Raw genomic sequence first — 20,938 nt, 5'->3', positions numbered from 1 at the left:
TGAATTGCAACAAAATATGTTCACTCAATAAAAAAAAAAAAATCACTCTTCCAATTACTGAAATTCAACATACATATCTCTGAATGTAACTGATAGTTAAACATCCTTCAGCGTGAGGGGTTTGAATCTCATGCTGAGGTTACACGTGGCATGATGTGCAAGATCTACTTTTAGTTTGAGATTTTCAGTGTATATTGATCAAGATGGCTTTAATGTTCCCCTCAGCTTTGCTACACTTTAGACAAAGCTTCTTCCAGGCTATAGGCTCCTGACCTCCCCTTTCTTAGAGCATTTACTTTAGAAAGCTTGTAATTGTAAATTCTTTCTCTGCCTTGTTGAGATGTAAATCTTTTTAAAAGCTTCTTGCAAGTTTTACAACCCAGAAATGGTTTGCTCTAAGAAGTAAGACCCATTTATTTGAAGTATAATCATCAAAAGTGACCGGTACTCTTATCTCTTTGTTTCTGTGAGAGAATAGGGACATAACTTCTGCAGGTGCCTTGCTTTGAATTGTAAAACTGCCTTCTTTCATAAAGATATGGCAACCTTATCTTGCTTTTGGGTAAGCCAATTGAACAAATATAGATGACCTATAACATTCTCCACTAAATTTCCACTCATTCCAGCCCTAAGGAATAATACCACCTTCTACTTCATTGGAGTTGAGTTTAGACTTAGTTCCAACCTCTCTCCCCTATTATAGTGATCTTTGAGGTCTTCCTTGCCTGATTAACTTTGTCCAGTGTAATTTTTGCCTTCACAGAATCGATGTTCAAATTATTTTAGTAATTTATGAAGGCACCTTTAGTTTAACTTGTTTTATTATACAGTGGGAAAACAAAGCAAAATAAATAAAAATATCTGAACTTGAATAAGATAACCTGGATTTGAGGTCATTTTTTCCATTTGCGAACTATTAAAGGATATAGTTAATATTTTTCCTGTGATCATCAAGTAAACATTAACAACACACTAAAGAAGGGGTATATACATTTCCTAGGCCTTGCCATAAACTATTTGTGCTCACCGCCACCCCTAAATTTATGTATTGAAACCTAATCCCCATTGTAATGATATTTGGAGGTGGGACCTTCAGAAGGGGATGAAGCCATGAGGGTTGAGTCCTCATGAATAGAATTATTAACCTTATGAAAGAGACCCCAAAGTACTATCTTACCCCTTCTGCTATGTGAGGGCACAGAAAGACAGCCATCTAAGTGGGTTCTAATGAGTCACTGAATCTGCTAATACCTTAATCTTAGATTTCCCAGTGTTCAGACTACAAGAAATTTCTTGTGCATAAGCTACCCAGTCTTTTGTATTTTTGTTATAGTAGCTCAAGTGGATTCAGACAGCACCTTATACTAATTTAGCATTATCCGATTCATTTTTGTTTTCCTTCAAAAGGACAGACCTAATGATGATATGATATATGAATAATTAACCAGGCATATGAATAAATTTGGTCTGAAAATTACTTTCAAATATTTTGTAAATAGATACCTCTAAGAAAAAAATATGCTAAGATATGTTCTTAATATAGTTTTACTATAGTTCTGCCAAACATTAACACATCAAAAGATGAATCAATTTAAATGTGAAAGAACATGATTTATATAAAAAGCATATGCTAATTATTATTCTAAAATAGTAAAGAAGAGCTCTTCTGAGATTCCTATAGACATATCTTCAAATGACATTGTCTGATCAGCTATAACAACGCTCACTCGCAGTCCACATATCTTTTCTAGCTGTGTAATATGCCTTTGATACCTACTAATGTTACAAGAATTATAATCCCACTCACTAATTAAAGATTTATTTATTTATTTATTTATTTGACAAAAAGAGAGAGAGAGACCACAAGCAGGCAGAGAGGCAGGCAGAGAGAGAGGAGGAAGCAGGCTCCCCACCAAGCAGAGAGCCTGATGCGGGACCCAATTCCAGGACCCCGAGACCATGACCCAAGCCTAAGGCAGAGGCTCAACCCACTGAGTCACCCAAGTGCCCCCATTCACTAATTTATAGTTGCTTTGTGAACGTGTTCTCTGAGTTGGTTTTCATACAGAATTCCTGCCACTCACTTTGATTTTAGTTAAGAAAGCCAAAAAGAAAGTCAGAAGCTATCAATAAAAAAGGCCAACAGATTTGCTTACACACAGATGAAGATATTCTCTGCATTAAAAATCATAAATATGTTTAATAGACAAGCAACATTTGGGGGAGAAATATTTACAACAAATATAGAAGGTGAAACATTAATAAAGATTTCCTGAAGTATAGAAAATTAGAATAATGGACAAAAGAAAAATATAAGCAGTAGTTTTAAAGAAGTAAACTAATTTCTCAACAAAATCACCAAATATTGAAAACTAAAACAATTTAAATTACCCATGTATTAGAATATTTAAAAATATAAGATTGTTAATACACAGTATTATTAATAATGAAATGATATTTTATCTATAAAGTTGATTACTACAGAAATATTAAAGGTATTTTACATATATATGCATGTTAACTGCAACATTGTTTATAATGGCCACATGTTATGAATAACATCCATATCCACTTAGTAGGGAATGTCTTTAAATAAATTGTGAATTATTCACATAAAAGAAATTATAAAATCATTAAATATACTTATCAGGAACAAAGAGATCTAGAAGTATGTTTTAGGATGAGAAATTTTTTAAAAAGTAACATAGCAAGTTGCAAAGTTATGTGTAAGGAAGTATATTTCATTCCACATGTGTCAAAAACAAATATATACACTTGTATACACACACACACACACATAAATGTACAAAAATATTTTGCATCCTCATATCAAAATTTCCATGATTGCCACCTATGGGTTGTTGAGAGATTAAAGAATTAAATGAAAACACACTGATATGCTATTAGTTTGCTTGCAGTGCTTTACCTCTGAAAGAGATAAACTATAAAATGGTTGACATCAAAATTATTCCCAAATGTAATTATTTTAGAATAGTAATAAACATTGGAATAAACATTTATATAGTTAGATTTTTTAAAAATTTAGTGATTGGGGAAATAGCTATTGAATTAATATTATTAGATATGCCATTTCTTTGTAAAATTATATCCTATCCTTGCAATTTTTATGCTTGTGGATATGTAAAATTCTTTAAATTTATGTTGAATTGATCTCTTTGGGAGAAATGATTAAAAGAGGTATTAAAATTTACTATGAATTCTTATAAATAATAGAGTTTACTGTGACTTCTTATCAGTGGTAGTTGACTAGAGCCCCATGGTGATTACTTAGCCCAATCCAGATGTTCTTAAATCATATCCAATAATCACATTTTTATCAGATAACATTTATTTCTGACAATACCTGTCCAGGTAGAACCCGTATTAGTGCTTCCGTAGTATATCACATTCGAGAGAGTGGGCTAGTTCTGATCTTGAGTTAACCTTAATTTTGAAAGCCAGGGTAGCTGGTATGAGAGTTGGACATAAACCTTCATTCTGTCTTTAGTATTTGGCTCCATTGCTTTGCAGAAACTGTACCTTACTTAGTTTGTCACTCATGTAAACGATTTCTTGTGTTTTCAGCTGAGATTAGAATTCAGTCACACCCTCTTTTGCTTTTTGTTTTATATGTAGTTGTATCACTATTCACTATTAGAATTTTAGAGTTATCATCGTCAAAGACCTTCATTTTAAGGCTTTGCATATTCATTCGTACTCAAGTAGAGAAAAAGCACTGCAGTGGAGGCTGTAATCCATGTTTTTTTGCAAAGCATCTGCTAAACACGTGAACAGTAGCTCAACGAACAGTAGCTCTCTGTCTCCCAGTTTCTGAATAGATTGATGGCGATAATAGCTAACATTTCTCACGTTCTTATAATGTACCAGGTAAAATTCTATATTACACTCTTTTTTATTCCTCACAGCTAGTTGAGCTGACTGGAATTTTATTCTTTTTTCACAGATTCAGAAAATGAGGAACAAAAGTGAAAAAGTTGTCCAAGATCTTATTTCTAGTAAGTAGTGGGGCTCTGATCGGAATCCACGCTATTAGCTTTCTTTTTTTGTTTTGTTTTGTTTTGTTTTTTATCCCTCCCCCCTTACTGGCTTGGTTTGGTTGTGTTGTGTTCCATTGTATTATTCAGTTCTGCCTTTAGACTGTACTTCAGATGGCTTACCAAATCAATTTTTAAAAATAGAAGAACTTGTTAGGGAGTTGAGATTCAAAACCAAGCAGACTGACTCAGAAGCCATGCTCTGAGCTACTGTTCTGGATTATCTAGATCCATTCCTATGTCTGTATATGTGCTTTTACCTACCCGTTGATGTATTTATATTTACAAAGCACATATACAGATACATACATGTATATATGCTTAATTTGCATGGCATGCATAAACATGTATTTCATGCAAATGTATTTCAGGGAAAATATATACTTCATCAATTATATTTTCCCCAATACTAACTCGTCTAGCCAAATGGAGACAGACACACCTTGTTCCTGACACAGGTCTACATATGGAATTAGTTCCTTTGCTGTGAGTCAGAGACAATTTACTGGGACCATCTGAGATCAAAAGCTAAGATAGTTCCTTTGTTCTCCAAACAAAAGCAGAGAATCTTTATGCAGCACCATAGTTGTCCATGTACCACAGGGAGTCAGGTGAGGGTTTTGCCTCTGAGAATCTCTAGGATTGAGTAGAGCCGTCTTCTGTTTTATCACTCACTGTTAATGCCTGGCAGTGGGTTATCTGTGGATTGGACTCTATGGCTAAAGGAGAGGCTACAGGGACCCTGGACAAAGTCACTCAAGTGCACCTAGCTTAGATTTCTCCCTCTATAAAGGAAGGATAGGAACTAAACACTCTACTGTTTGTAATAAGCTTCGGGCAAATTCTCAGTCCACAATAAAAACATAAATTTCCAAAAAATAAAAATTACTGTCATAATCATCATCAATAAAAAAGTAGTCGTTTCTGAGAGGAAAGAGAAAGTAAGTGCAAACAGTGTAGGTTAGGGCAGAACAGGAACAAAGTCCGAGGGTGAGCTGAGGAAACAGGCCCCTGGGGAATACAGACTTTAATCAACAAGAGCCCTGGAACAGAAGGGAGACCAAGGATCCCTTTCATCCTGCACTTACAGTAAAAAGAATATAGAGACAGATGCTGAAATTTGAAGAACTTTCATTTTTCAATTCAGTATTTTTTGGTATGACTTGGGTATTTGACAATTTTCTAAAACTTTAAGAAAAATTCCTAGGGGCGCCTGGGTGGCTCAGTGGGTTAAGCCGCTGCCTTCGGCTCAGGTCATGATCCCAGGGTCCTGGGATCGAGTCCCGCATCGGGCTCTCTGCTCAGCGGGGAGCCTGCTTCCTCCTCTCTCTCTCTGCCTGCCTCTCAGCCTACTTGTAATCTCTCTCTGTCAAATAAATAAATAAAATCTTTAAAAAAAAAAAAGAAAAATTCCTAAAAATACAGATTTTCATTCTCTTCTATAAGAATATTGATGTTGAAATCTGGGAAATCTCAGGAAAAATGTTCATAATTGGAAACAGATCATTATGGGGTCTTATGAAGAATTCTCTTATAGTTGTAAAAAAAGACAGGAACTTGGAAGATGAGACTGACAGATCAGAAAACTATATTTTACTTTACTTTACATTAGTTTAATAACTTGAAATACAGAATTTTATTTAGAAACTGTTTAACGTAGGATGCTTCAGTTGGTTAAGCATCTGCCTTCAGATGCCTCAGGTCATGATCTCAGGTCCTGGGATTGAGCCCCGTACTGGGCTCCCTGCTCAGCAGAGAGCCTGCTTCTCAATTAAGTAAATAAAATCTTAAACAAAAAAGGAACTATTTAATGTAGAAAAAAAAGATCTTTCAAGAAAGACTAGGTTGAAAATGGGCTCCCAATAAAATGTTTAAAAGGCGACCAAAAGAGAAATAGTACCATTGTTATTGAAACAATGGCTAGTTACTTGAATTTTTTGGGCATTGTTAATCACTGAATCTGGATTTTTCTCTGAATTCTACATAGAGCATGCACTACACAACAATTTTACATAAAATGTCTGCTTTCTACATACATTGAAGGCAAACTACCACTAGAAACAAATCAAAACATCAGGGGGTGAGCAGTCTTGCTAGTAGTGGGTGATGCACATTTTGCAGAATCCTGCCAAACAAAGGAACTGAATAGACTAGGGGTGATGAGATCGAAAGACGATGAGGAAGCATTAAGGAATGAAATATGTTATAGATTAATAATTCAGGCATGGTACTGTATAAAAAAGAACTAACATTTAGCAAACACAGTAATGAGTTTTATCTCCAAAGAGGTGAGTGCGCTGACAAAGTATTTCGATAACAGTGCGGGGCTGTGGACAGCAGGTACAAAGAACACCCAGCCTTGCAGATTCCAAGGTAAGAAGAGCCTTCACTGGTCCCACCCTTTGCCGGGGGTCCACAGAGAACTTGCAACATGACCACCCACCTGCTGAACTTAAACTCTAAGCAGAAAACTTTAAGGAGCCAAAGAGAAGTCCCCAGTGGGCAGGGGGAGCAGAGAAGAGAAACATGTTCAATGTAAGCTTAGAAGACAGTAAAATGGGACACCAACTCTCATTCAAATCCCAGAGATGATTTAAATCCTGGGCACACCTCATTTCCTAAAACAAACAAACAAACAAACAAACAAACCATAATACATAGAAATGTCAGGAATAACTGGAAAATCAGCAGAGAAGTAGTCAGTGAATTTCCAGCTCTTCAACTCAAACACCTCAGGCCCGAAACACACCTTCTGTTTATCCAGACTACAATGCCTCTTGCTTTGTAGAGTGGGGATATCATTTGGCTATAAAGCCAAATGGCTTGACAGTGCAACTTTTTGAACTTTCCTTTTGGGCCAAGGTCTAGGCCTTTGCAGATTCAAGCAGTCCTGCAAGGCCGGTGAACACCAGATTCCAAAGGTCCAGAGGTCTGGCCCTTCCTTCACAGACACCATGTCAGACATGTAAAATCTCTTGTCATGTTACATTTTATATTTTGAAATATGGAAGCATATGTTAAGCACTCTTCAGGCATTTATTTATTAAAACATTCTCTGCCAGGATTTCACATGAGCTTAAAATTCAAATGAGTTCTTACATTTCTCTACTGAGGACTCCACCTCAGTGTGTTGCATAGAAACACCTTCTCCAGCAATGAGTGTCACCAGAGTCCACACGGTGAGCCCCATGGTCTGCCTCTTTGTTCCCTGGGTGACCCAGTTAGATGTTAATAGTGCTTCGCTACAAAGCTCCTAACCCAAACTCCTCAGAAAAGGAGTAATGCTTTTGCAAAGTGCACTTTAAGAAGAGGCACTTTTTGATTACATAAAGAAACCAGCAAGCCCTATGGGAATAAAGAAGGGAGTATTTTACTGGTAAGCACATGATTTGAAGTGAGGAATTCAGATGTTGCTCTGCTGGTCCAGCCTGGGAATATCTTCTTGCCCCTCCTGCGGCCCCCCTTTGGCAGGTAACACAAAGCCTTCATCTGTGCCATAGAGAATGTCCACACAGCTCTGCAATACAAGGTTGTTTTCCCTCTCGCTCTCTTGGCAAATCAATTCCATGTTCCTTAGCTTTCCAAAGTAGAAACGTCTCTCTGTCTCTGAGTCTTAGACAGTAAGTTTTGATATGTTGACCTGCTGTATCGACTCAGCTGCTCCATCATCTCTGTTGCTCACACCAGGATTCTTTCACACCACACCCAGGCTGGCCTCCAGGGTTACCATGGTTCTCTGTGTTACAGTGAGGGCTTCTGGGGAGCTCACTACTAGAGCTGAGAGGTTTCTTGGGTTTATTCAGAGCTAGAGCTACAAGGGAGGGAGCCCCTGCAGTTCCTTGACCAAGTCTGTAAGCTGCAGGGTCATACTTTTCCATCATAGTTTGCATCAAAAAACATTTTGAACCAGTGAACAAATTCAAAATTGTCTTGAAATGTTCCTATTTAGTAATTTGTCCACAGAAGTTATTTTGTCAACTCCCACTCTTAAAACCCGCATGTCCTATTTTGAGTTTCTGGATGTATTTGTGTTCCAGCTTAGCCTGGAGGTTCCAGCTTAGCCTGGAGGTTCACTTTCTAGAGGAGCGGGGGGAAGCACCTGTCCATAAGCTGATACCCGGCAGCCCCTGAGCATGACTGTTCCATTTTTGTCATATTTGATTGCAGGGACTCATTGGTCCAGGCTAGCACATCATGTCTACTTAAGCTATCACCTGTAAGTGACACTGAATGTATGTTCACTGCCGTCTTCCACTCTTGGCAGAGCTGCGTCTATTGACTGTGCCTGGCTTCGGTTCAGTTCTGTTGTCTTCTCGTTCAAACCACTGGGCCTGATGAAAAAGAGGCCTGGATGTTTCCCCTCAGTCTAATTCTGTGTAAGCCAAATAGAGTTGAACAAAATGGGAAACAATACATTATGGAAAAGCACACATAGAGATTTAAAACTTTTTGATTCTCTATTCATGTGTCTTCGGCTCAGGTCATGATCCTAGAGTCCTGGGATCCGGCCCCACATAAGGCTCTTGGCTCAGTGGGGAGCCTGTTCACCCCCCTCCCCCGCCTGCTGCTCCCCCTGCCTGTGCACTCTCTCTCTGTCTGTAAAATTAATAAATAAAATCTTATTTTAAAAGTGAATAAAAAGGATAGATACATAAATTGGCAGTAGCTAGATAGATACACTTCAGGGAAAAAGGGTGATCTGCCAAATTTAAGATTTTATCTGAGTTTTTAAATATAGGTTTGAGTTTCAAAGCACTCTTAAATGTCAAAAAGCTAAATAAAATGTATTATTTTTTTATCCCCCATACCAATTTAGGACTTCCAGTATTCACTTATGCCTATGAGAGACAGGGACATATGTGAGTTTATCTGTCAAGCAAACTAAAACTCCACTGTGCTATCCTATAATCTGTATTACAGGAAATGAATTAGCTCATAAATTATTGTGTTTATAGTAGCATATGTCTTCCAATCTAGCCTCTACTATTAATTAAGTTAGTACTTTTGCTCCCTCTACTATTTGTCTGTTTTCATTCTCAATTAGTTCAAAACTCAGAGAGGAAGTGAGGTGTTCTTTGGTAAGCCCCTTTTAAATATTTCACATTTTATAAACTGTAAGTGTGCGTGTTCTGCCTCCATAGAAAATAAGCCACAATTGATCCTATTTTAAATAACAAATGTAACCTCATAGAGTTCCCAAAAATAAGATATCAGCCATTCATATTCTGTGACTAAAATGAAATAAATCTAGAAATTAAGAATAAAAACATAAAATCAAAATGTATCAGGACACCTCAGTGACTGAAACAGTTAAGCGTCTGACTCTTGATTTCAGCTCAGGTCATGATCTCAAGGTCACAAGGCAGAGCCCTGAGTCAGGCAAGGAGCCTAAGATAATCTTTCTCCTTCTCCCATTTCCCACCTCTAAAATAATTAAAGTTTATAAATCAAGAAAAATTAAAAATAAAATTTTCCTAAATATAATTTTTTTTGAAAAATACATGTGTTTTTCATAGGTGAGCAGAATTTATATTATGTGAATCAGTGAAGAAAAATATTTTTAAGGGCTCCTAGCTGGCTCAGTTAGGTGGAGCATATGGTTCTTAATCTCAAGGCTGTGGGTTCAAGTCCCACATTGGGTATAGAGATTACTTAAAAATAAAAATTTTTTAAAAAGTATTTTAAAACAAGAATGAGAGGCAAGATGGTGGAGGAGTAGCAGACTGAAATGACATCAGATCCCAGGAGTTCAGCTAGATAGGTATTAAACCTTTCTGAACACCTACAAACTCAGCAGGAGATAGAAGAGAAGAAGAGGAGCAATTCTAGAAACAGAAAATCGACTACTTTCTGGAAGATAGGACTTGCAGAGAAGTGAATCCAAAGTGATGGGAAGATAGACTGTGGGGGGAGGTGTCAGCTCCTGGCAAGCGGCAAGCAGTGGAGAAAAAAATCAGAACTTTTAGAAGTCTGCTCCACTGAGGGGCATCACTCCAGAGGCTAAGCAGGGGTGGAACCCTCACGGGGACAGTGTGGCCTCAGGTCCCACGGGGTCACAGAAAGATTGGGGGTGTCTGAGTGTGACAGATCTGCCAGGTATCAGAGTAGGGAAGCTAACTATAAAGACAGATCCAAAGAGTGAGCTTTCAGATTGGGGTTGCCTAAACCATGATCCAAGGCACAGGTGGACTACTGCTCTTTGAGCAGGGACCCCACAAGTGGCAGATCTGGGGAGACTCACCTTCCTGCTCTTGGAGGAGAAGCACGGCAGGAATCTGCTGGATTTGGAGACCCCAGATGGGGCTGAGTGCCAGAGATAGAAATGCTCAGTCACAGGCCAGGTGAACTCAGAGTGTGGCCAGAGAAGAGGGAGACAGGAGTGATTGCTTGTCTCCGGGGTGCACTGAGGAGTGGGGCCCCAAGCTCTCAGCTCCTCTGGGCAAGAGAGTGGGAGGCCGCCATTTTCATTCCCATCCTCCAAAGTGGTGTGGAAAGCGTTCAGGGAACAAAAGCTTTGAGAGCCAACCTGAGCAGATTACTTAGCCCGGTCCCTGGCAAGAGTGGTGAAGTTCTGCTTCAGGCAAAGACATTTGAGAATCACTGCAACAGGCCCCTCCTTCAGAAGATCAGGAAGACCATCCAGCCAAGACCAAGCTCACCGATCAAGGAGAGGAGCAGAACTCCAGAGTAAGGGGAAGGTGATGCATAGAATTCATGGCATCTTCCCCCATGATCCTTTAGTCTTGCAAAGTTAATTTTTTTTCCTTATTCTATTTTTTTAACTTTTCCTCTTTCCTCTTTTAACATTTGTTAACTAGTTTATCTTAACAATACCTTTCTAAAAAAAAAAAAACAATCTTTTAAACCTTCATTGTTATAGTCCTATTTCTTCCCTTCATTGTAATTTAACCTTATTTTTTGTATACATATAGGTTGTTTTTTGTCTTAAAAATTTTGGGACACAATTTCTTATAATAGATCAAAATATACCCTAATCTAGCACATGGCTTTGTTCTAGTCTCCAGGCTGAGCACATTCACTCCTCTTTTTTTTTTTTTAATTTTTCCAACCAGCTTATCTTATCAATTCTTTTTTTAGGATTTTTAAAAATTTTCATCTTTACAGTCATATTTTATCCCTTCATCATGTTTACCTTTATTTTTGTATATATAAATATATATATATATTAGTTTTTCATTCTTTAAAATTTGGGGAGGTAGTTTCTTCTAAGACACCAAAATACACCCAAAATCAAGTAGGTGGCTCTGTTCTATTCATTAGTTAATATGTGTGTGTGTGTGTGTGTGTGTGTATGATTTTATATTTTTGTTTTTTTTTAATTTTTATTTCTTTTACTTTTATTTTTATTTCCTTTTATTTTCTTTTATTTCTTTTATCCCAATTTCTTCTCCCCCTGGTTTTGTATCTCTTCGATTTGGTTAGTGTACATTTTTCTGGGGTCTTTGCCACACTTTTAGTATTTTATTCTTTCATTCATATATTTTTCTCTGAATAAAATGTCAAGGCAGAAAAACTCACCACAAAAGAAAGAATAAGAGGCAGTACTGATGGCAATGGACCTTATCCATACAGACATTGGTAATATGTCAGAACTAGAGTTCAAAATGACAATTCTCAAGGTGCTACTTGGGCTTGAAAAAGGCATGGAAGATATTAGAGAAACACTTTCTGGAGAAATAAAAGAACTAAAATCTAATCATGAGATGCAACCAAAAATGGAGTCTCTTACTACTAGGATAAATGAGGCAGAAGAGAAAATTAGTGATATAAAAGACCAAATGACAGAGAATAAAGAAGCTGGGCAAAAGAGAAACAAACAACTACCGGACCACAAGGGGAGAATCTGAGAGATAAGTGATACCAAAAGATGAAACAATATTAGAATATCTGGGATCCCTGGAGAAGAAAGAAAGGGGCAGAAGGCATATTGGAGCAAATCAAAGTAGAGAATTTCCCTAATTTGGTGAAGGGAACAAGCATCAAAATCCAGGAGGCACAGAGAACCTGCCTCAAAATAAGTAAAAATAGGTCCACACCCTGTCTTCTAATAGCAAACCCTCCAAGTCTCAGTGACAAAGAGAAAATCCTGAAAGCAGCTCAGGACAAGAAATGTTAGATTGGCAGCAGACCTATCCACAGAGACCTGGCAGACCAGAAAGGACTGGCATGATACTAAATGAGAAAAATATGCAGCCAAGAATACTATATCCAGGTAGGCTTTCACTGAAGATAGAAGGAGACATAAAAAGCTTCCAGGACAAACAAAAACTAAAAGAATTTGCAAACAGCAAAGCAGCCCTACAGGAAATACTGAAAGGGGTCCTCAAAGCATAGAGAGAGCCTGAAAGTAGTAGACAAGAAAGGAACAGAGGCATTATACAGCAACAGTCACTTTATGGGCAATACAATGGCACTAAATTGTATCTTTCAGTAGTTACCCTGAATGTAAATGGGCTAAATGACCCAATCAAAAGACACAGGGTATCAGAATGGATAAAAAAACAAAAAAACAAAAAACAAAAACAAGATCCATCAATATGCTGTCTACAAGAAACTCACTTTAGACCCAAAGACACCTCCAGATTTAAAGTGACAGGGTAGAAAACAATTTACCATGATAATGGATATCCAAAGAAAGCTGGGGTGGCAATCCTTATATCAGATAAATTGGATTTTCAGCCAAAGACTGTAATAAGAGATGAGGAAGGATACTCTATCATTCTTAAAAGGTCTACCCAACAAGAAGATCTAACAATTTTAAATATCTATGTCCCTAACATATGAGCAGCCATTATATAAGCCAATTAATAACAAAATTAAAGAAACACATCAACGGTAAGAGTAGGGGACCTTAACACTCCCCTCACTGAAATGGACCGATCACTGAAGCAAAAGATCAACAAGGAAGTAAAGGCTTTAAATGACACACTGAAGCAGATTGGACCTCAATTGCAGCAACTTCTTCCTAGAAACTTCACCAAAGGCAAGGGAAGCAAGAGCAAAATAAACTAGTGGGACTTCATCAAGATCAAAAGCTTTTGCACAGCAAAGGAAGCAGTCAACAAAACCAAATTACAACTGAAAGAATGGGATAAGACATTTGCAAATGACATATCAGATAAAGGGCTACTATCCAAAATCTATAAAGAACTTATCAAACTCAAAACCCAAAGAACAAATAATCCAATCAAGAAATGGGCAAAAGACATGAACAGACATTTCTGCAAAGAAGACATCCAGATGGCCAACAGACAGGTGGAAAAGTGCTCAACATCACTAGGCATCAGGGAATTAAAAATCAAAACCACAGTGAGATACTACCTCACACCAGTCAGAATGGCTAATATTAACAAGTCAGAAAATGACCGATGTTGGAGAGGACTCCTACACTGTTGATGGGAATGCAATCTGGTGCAGCCACTCTGGAGAACAGCATGGAGGTTCCTCAAGAAGTTGAAAACAGAGCTACCCTATGACCCATCAATTGCACTACTGGGTATTTACCCTAAAAATACAAATGTAGTGATCTGAAGGGGCACATACACCTGAATGTTTATAGTGGCAATGTCCACAAAAGCCAAACAATGGAAGGACCAGATGTCCATCACAGATGACTGGATAAAGAAGAAGTGGTATATATATACAATGGAATACTATGCAGCCATCAAAAGAAGTGAAATCTTGCCATTTGCAAAGATGTGGATTGGACCAGGGGGTATTATGCTGAGCAAAGTAAGTCAATTAGAGAAAGACAATTATCATATGATATCCCTGGTATGAGGAATTTGAGAGGCGGAGTGGCAGGTTTGGGGGGTAAGGAAAGGAAAAAGGAAACAAGATGCGATCAAGAGGGAGAAAAACCGTAAGAGACTCTAAATCTCATAAAACAAATAGGGTTACTGGGGGGAAGGGGATATGGAGAGGGTGGTTGGGTTATGGACATTGGAGAGGGTATGTGATATGGTGAGTGATGTGAAGTGTGTGAGTGTGACGATTCACAAACCTGTACCCCTCCGGCAAATAATACATTATATATTAATAAAAATAATTAATAATTTTCAAAAGTTTTTTTAAAACCACAATCTTTGTCATTTCCATGACTAATCCATGCATCTTGAGTATTCTGATTTTCTTTTATCAAATAAGTCACATAGTAATCATCTCAAACTCAGTGTCCTAAAGAAGAGAGGGGAAAAGGCAGTGTATATCTTAAAGTTACTACTTTTAAGATCACTTTCCTTTGCTTGAAATAAGCAAGGCAATAGAATCTTAAAGATGATTAAAAATTAAACTGGCTAAGATTTGTCAAAGCACTTTAATAGTATTTTAATCTCTTTGGACTTGCATTTTATTTTTCCCCAGGACTAAGCTTGAATGGTGATACCATTCCGATTTCTAACATGACCCTCAAATTGAGAAATTGGTGGAGAAGTAAATAAATATACTATTGTGCCAGGGTGTGGGCAGGAAGTCAAATAAAGAAAATGCAGGAAGTAATGGACTGTCCTAGTGTTAGCAATAGTCTACCAATAACATACAGAAGCCCAAGTGGTGAGCAGAGGGATTTGTAGAATAATCCAGAGAGAGAGAGAGAGAGAGATGTCATGAGACATACACAGAGAAAGAAGACAGCATAGAAGAGAACCAGGATTGACCTTATTCTCCTAACCTCTTTTCATGCTTCTAGCAGTATTCTTTATTTTCTGCCCTTAACTCTAGCACAAAGGATCGTTCTAGTGAAATCCATATGGGTCAGTCTCCCAGGGCAAAAAGCAGAGTTGGAGGAGAGTGAATGTGTACCTGGAAGGACAGTCAAAATAAACCCAGTTAATATACCACAAAGAAAGATACAAACATAGAAAATGGTATTTGGCATTAATGCCAAGCCTCCTAACTGACAGACCTGCATAATAATTTTTCATCTTTGAGAGAGCATGCCAGTGCTTCATCAGGAAGAGAGAGTAGTGAGGACATTGATGATATTGAACCAGAGATAAAACTTCAAGGTTTTCAGTTGTATTCAGCCTTTTTGGCAAACCTAAGCTTTAGAAATATCTTAACTTCTAAATAAGATAGAAACACACTAAATTAGACTGAGCATGCCCTTCTACTTTCCTTCAAGAAACACAATGAAGGGGCGCCTGGGGCTCAGTGGGTTAAGCCGCTGCCTTCGGCTCAGGTCATGATCTCAGGGTCCTGGGATCGAGTCCCACATCGGGCTCTCTGCTTGGCAGGGAGCCTGCTTCCCTCTCTCTCTCTCTCTCTGCCTGCATATCCATCTACTTGTGATTTCTCTCTGTCAAATAAATAAATAAAATCTTAAAAAAAAAAGAAACAATGAAAATTAAAATATGACCTCTAGTCAAGATATTATAACATAAATGCCTAGAGAGAGGTACTTGTCTATTTCACATGCCTCAGGCTAACCTTCCTCCTGCAGCTGTAGGAACCACCTCTGTCAGGATGCTAGCAGCAGACTTCCTTTTTAAAGAAGTGTCATATAGACTTCATCAGCTTCGATTTGAGTATTATGTTGCTTAGAATATGCAATGAATTTGAAATAGCGTATAAATTGGCTTAAGAGAATAAGAAATATTTTAAGTGCCAAGTGGTAATAGATGTTGTCACTTTAAATAAACCAAGTATTATGACAGTAATATAATTTCCTCCTTTTTTAGAGTGTATCTTAGGAGGGTATAGCCCTGTTTCTGATCTAATCAGGGATGTGATCCAGTTGGGGGTTGTTCTGCTCTACCAGTCAGAGTTGACAATTTCATCTAAATCAGGGCACAGGGCTGGTGTGGTATGTATTTTGGACAAAAGTTAGGGGAAAGCTGTGGGGAAAAGGAAGACTGGTGTGGTGTCTATTTTCCTTGTTGAATCAGATGATGTTTGAGATCCAACTGGAAATCTGTCATTTTCCACAACAAACACTGGGAAATGAATATAGTTTAAAATAGATACCAAGAAAATCAATTAATAGTCCAAAAGAAGACATTAATAACAGACATTAGTATTAATTTAGAAGAGCCACATCCAAGTTAAGAGATAAATCCCGGGTCATAAATATAAGTATAGTCCATGAGGGATAAGACTGGACATCGCCCCACTCCCATCCCTTAATGAGCCCAGTATATTTAGATAAGCTAAGCTTTAATTACTCTAATTACTTTAAAACCATATGAATACTTTGGCAACATTATATAATGTAAAAATTTCTTTATTCATTTTTACTCCATGGGATATTTATTGAATGCTGTTGTGTGCAAGGCACTGTTTGGGGCACTGAGGATATAAGATAAACAAGACAGATGAGAATCTGACTTAATGGAGTTTACATTCAAGTCCACAAGACAGTGTGTAAATAAAAGACATAGATGCATAACAAAGCACAAGTAATGTTGTATACCATAAAGGAGATAAAGTAGGATAAAGAGATAGAGTCAATGGAAATTGTTTCAGATAAGGTTGTAAAAAGATGACAGTTGAACATAAACTTGAATGAAATTTGAGAGCCAAGCATATGGGTATCTGAGGGAAGTCTATTCCAGAGGAAGGAAGCATCAAGAGCAAATATCTTGGAATTAATTGGTAATTAGCATATTCATAAACAGCAAGGGATCCACTGTATTCAAAGTATCAGACAGAAACAGGCTGGTAGAGGATTTGTCAGGAGACAAATCTCATAGGGCTATTTAGGCAAAAGAAGTGGGTTTGAATTTTATTCTAAATGTGATGAAAGGCCTTGGGAGATTGGGGTTGAATAATGAGATGTCCTCAATCAAAAACTGACCCCTCTGTATTGTCCACGAACAATAAAACTCTTAAGGGAGGAAGATTTATTCCGGGAGACCAGTTAGAGAATGATTATGGTAGTTTAGGTGAGAGATGGTAACAGTCTTATGCCCTTAGAACTTGTGACCTGCTCTTTTAACACTCATGCCATATGTTTGTTTAATGCTTGTTTTGAAATCAAAACTCTATTCCTTTTTATATTTCTCAAATAATCATCCAGCTTTTTCACTTAGAGGTAAGAGGGCCACTTGAAAAGCATTGTGTCTGGGAAACACATATAACCTAAAATGTCATCTGACACATGCAATAAGTCTCTGCTGGTTTCTCTCATTCGTTGCCAAAACATGCTCCACTTACTATTTTGCATTTGCTTCATAAAACTCAGCATCATCTTCTGTCATCTCTGGGCCAGCTGTTCTGATTGTGAAACTTCAAATAGTTTCTCTAATCACCAGGCTCCCATGACTGTGTTTTAAGTTCTGAAAACAACCTGGGATATATTTAGAAATCAAGAACAAAGCATACGCGAGTCTCTAGATTTAACAGCCTGTGGCTTTTAATGGCATCTGTCATCATGTCTTTGAAGAGCTATTTATCACCACAATTCCCTACTGTACTGTTTTGAAATGGTGGCCCTTTTATCTTCTTCACCCAAACATTTCATGTAAACAAAATCACTGGGATGAGAATAGAAATATCATATTTGATCAAGAATTCATTTCTGCTTTGGAAAAACTTGAAGGTATCAGGCATCAGATATTCAGATGAAATTAAATATGGGATTGTCATCTCATAATTCTCATTTCCAGTATTACCAGGTCACATGACATTGTGTCAGACATTTTCTTCGCTTCACACAAGCATGGGCAGCGTGTGATACAGCAGAACAGAGTGGCGGGTAAGAGTAGGAGAGTTGATATTAATGGTGTGTTCTATGCCACTGAGCTTGAGTATCATCTGTATGGGCTATCATTACCTCATTTGCAAAATTAGAAATTTCGATTAAATATATTTAAATTTCCTTTCGGGTCTGAACATTTACCCATTTTTGAGCAATAATCTTCTATGTTTAGTTTCCCAAGAAAATGATAGCATGAATCACTAAGAAAAGGATAGATTAGATCTTTAGCTCTACTAATTTAATACAATTCATTACCAAGATAGATTTTTACTCTTGAAGTGCTTATTAAATTAGCAACACACAAAATACCAAGTAATTTAGCTCATAGTAATTTTTAGTAGTTGTGCAATGGGATTTTGTACTCTACTTTAAGAAAAATCATTATTTATACCCATTCTGAGAACATAGGTATGGTAAAATTTTCTTGAGGGTGGATGTCAGGTTAGGGTGGTTTGTTTTTTTTTCCCTCCTCCAACCTGCATTAACTTAAAAGTTTTCCCTTCCTCTTCTTTTCAGCACCTCCCCAGTGTTTTCTGAGGTGTGTCAAAGTTTGGTTGGTAGTAGTAGATTTTAAATCAGCCTACCTGCATCATTATGAGGATGTCACAAGGCTCAGAATCTTTCCTGTCTAGGGACAGTCCAGTGTTTCATAAAGGCTCAGCCATCTCTGTCTTCAGAAATCCACTTCTGTGGACTCTTTGTCTGAGATGAACACGACGACTTTACGAATAACTCAGATGTTCTCCTACTACCCTTGCCCTTTATTATTCACTTTGCGGAACCTCTCAGACCACATTAATTAAAACTGTGAATAAACTCCGTATCTGTTCGTGGAATGATAATTCAGGACATTGTTATTTTGCAGACAATTTCCCATCTACAAAAAATTAATATTTAATCTCACAGGGAAAACTTTAGTGTAAGACAGAATGTGACATGTCTGTATATGTCAATTTGCTATTGTGATGTTTTCTGTCATTTTCATATCTCACTTTCTGAGTGATAGTGACTGATGCATCAGAAGGACAAACCAAGGTACTCTATTCATCCCTTCAGGCAGGGCTGAATAGGCCTCTCCCTGCAGGGAGATGACAGCCAGTGTGGGCATGAGCCTCGCAGAGAACAGAGTTTTACAATTTTAGAAATAAAGAATGAGCTCAGTTTTTTCAAGTAACGGACAAATCAAATATTAGTCATAGTCATATACATGTGTAGGTTCAAATTCACTTTCTAAAGCCACATGATAGCCCCCCCAAAATCAGAAGACCACTGGAAGCAGCATAAATGCCCCATGTGTTCTTATTAATTTCCAGTGGTAAGTATCAATAAATTTCTGGCTAGTGAGTGACCTTCACTCTTCACTTTTTTTTTTTTTTTTTCTGGTTACATAGAACACTGTATGCTTTGTTTAAAAAAAAAGGGGGGGGTATTTTCTTTTTTTTTTCTCATCAGGAAGACCTTACTCTTCATTACACTTGGACACTGCCATGCCCTGAGACATCACCTTTATGCAGTACACAAATATCAGAAGTATACATGTAATAACATAAAAGGTGTATCACCCCAATCAGTTTTCTTGATTTAGAGTCAGTAGGTTTTATGATAATTTTATGTTAACATCAGATTTCAGCTGTAGTTTTAAATCATCTGTCTTCCCAGTATGTATTATTTCTTTCTGGCTGGTAAAAATTTAGTAAATCTTCTATAGTGGTGAAACTAAACAGAAATCAGAAGTGATGTTTCCTATAATTATGATTAGGTTTTAAGAAAAAATATTCCTAGACACTTATGAAAACGAATTTGTGCCTAGATACCTTATTTGAAGTGATGAGAATTGCTGTTTCGATTTCAGAAGCCCCCTGAAACTAGTTCATTAAGTCCTATGGATCTTGAAATATTTTGAAATAGCTATAGAATTCATGGGCGATATCAGTGTTGTTTTCCACATCTTCTCAGTTTTAATTGGCTGTTTTGGAATTGGAATTGTTGGATGTTTATTCATATTCTGTTGATACTTGATCTTGTGGCAATTTTGATAATATTTAATTGGAATCATAATTATACCAGATAAATATTTTTGTCTTAATTTGTACATAGGTCACTGATGCATCTGTATGACTTTTTCTCATTTTTTTTTTTTGTAAGTAGGTTTGGTTTACCAGCTCCTACTAGAACTGTTTTTTATTTTGTTTTGTTTTGTTTTATTTTCACTTAAGTAAGATCCAGGCCCAGTGTGGGACTTGAACTCCCAACCCTGAGATGAAGAATCTCATGCTCTATTCACTGAGCCAGCCAGGCACCTCTAAAATTGTTTTTTAAATGTTTATCTTGTTTCCAAGGCTAAAATGAGTCCAAAACAAGTACCTTAAATATTGATTAAGGTATTTACTTTCTTCACCTAATTATCTTACTGGAGGTTCCTTTCAGATTTACAGTTTTATCTTAAGCCGATTCTGTCAACATAAAAGAAAAACTCAATCCATTTAGCTTAGCAAATATTAACTTCAAAATTCACTACTAAATTGTTAGTTTTCTTAATTTGTAAAATGTTTTAGATTTCTCTAAATTCAAAGGATAATTTTTAAAGTTAGAAAAAAAAATTCTGCATAAAATGAGACATTAGTTTAAGGATCCATTTTTGTTATTTTCATTACCCTGGAGTGGCCACAAGCATGCACTCCTATTTTATACCCCTTGGTATACATCTTTACCTGTCCACCTTACCCTCTTTTTATTATACTCTCAAGTGGGGCACAGCTATCTGGAGCTTCCCATCATTTGTATTTCCACCAACAGTTATCTCTATAGGTGCTGCTAGATACAGAACCCCTATTCCTTAACCACAGTGCCAAAGTGCAGATTTCTATTAAATGTAACCATAACACTAAACCGACTTTTAGGTAGATATTCATGTGACCATCACTTTAGAACCAAACAGCAATATACATGTTCTTACAAATATAAGGATGTGGGGTTTTTTGGACAAGTAAAAGCATGTCTAATATTAGGATTATCTTTGAATATCATTTTGTATGCACATTAGGATGCAGGGGCATTACCTCAGTAATGTTTAGTTTCCAAATGTAGACTTACAAACTCAATTCTAATAATGGCCTTTTATTATCGTTATATCATGTTATCACTTAGACCTGGAGTGAATTATCAG

At 37.1% G+C, this 20,938-nt stretch overlaps 1 pseudogene; it reads right to left on the bottom strand.

Moving 5' to 3' along the window:
* Positions 1-7,458: 7,458 nt before the first annotated feature.
* LOC132016271 (microtubule-associated protein RP/EB family member 1-like) overlaps positions 7,459-20,938 on the bottom strand; it is a 145,418-nt pseudogene continuing 131,938 nt past the window's right edge.

This window comes from Mustela nigripes, chromosome 4 (assembly GCF_022355385.1).
Source record: "Mustela nigripes isolate SB6536 chromosome 4, MUSNIG.SB6536, whole genome shotgun sequence".
NCBI lineage: Eukaryota > Metazoa > Chordata > Mammalia > Carnivora > Mustelidae > Mustela > Mustela nigripes.
Note: the sequence above shows the minus strand (reverse complement) of the source record. Positions and strands in the feature narration are given on the sequence as shown.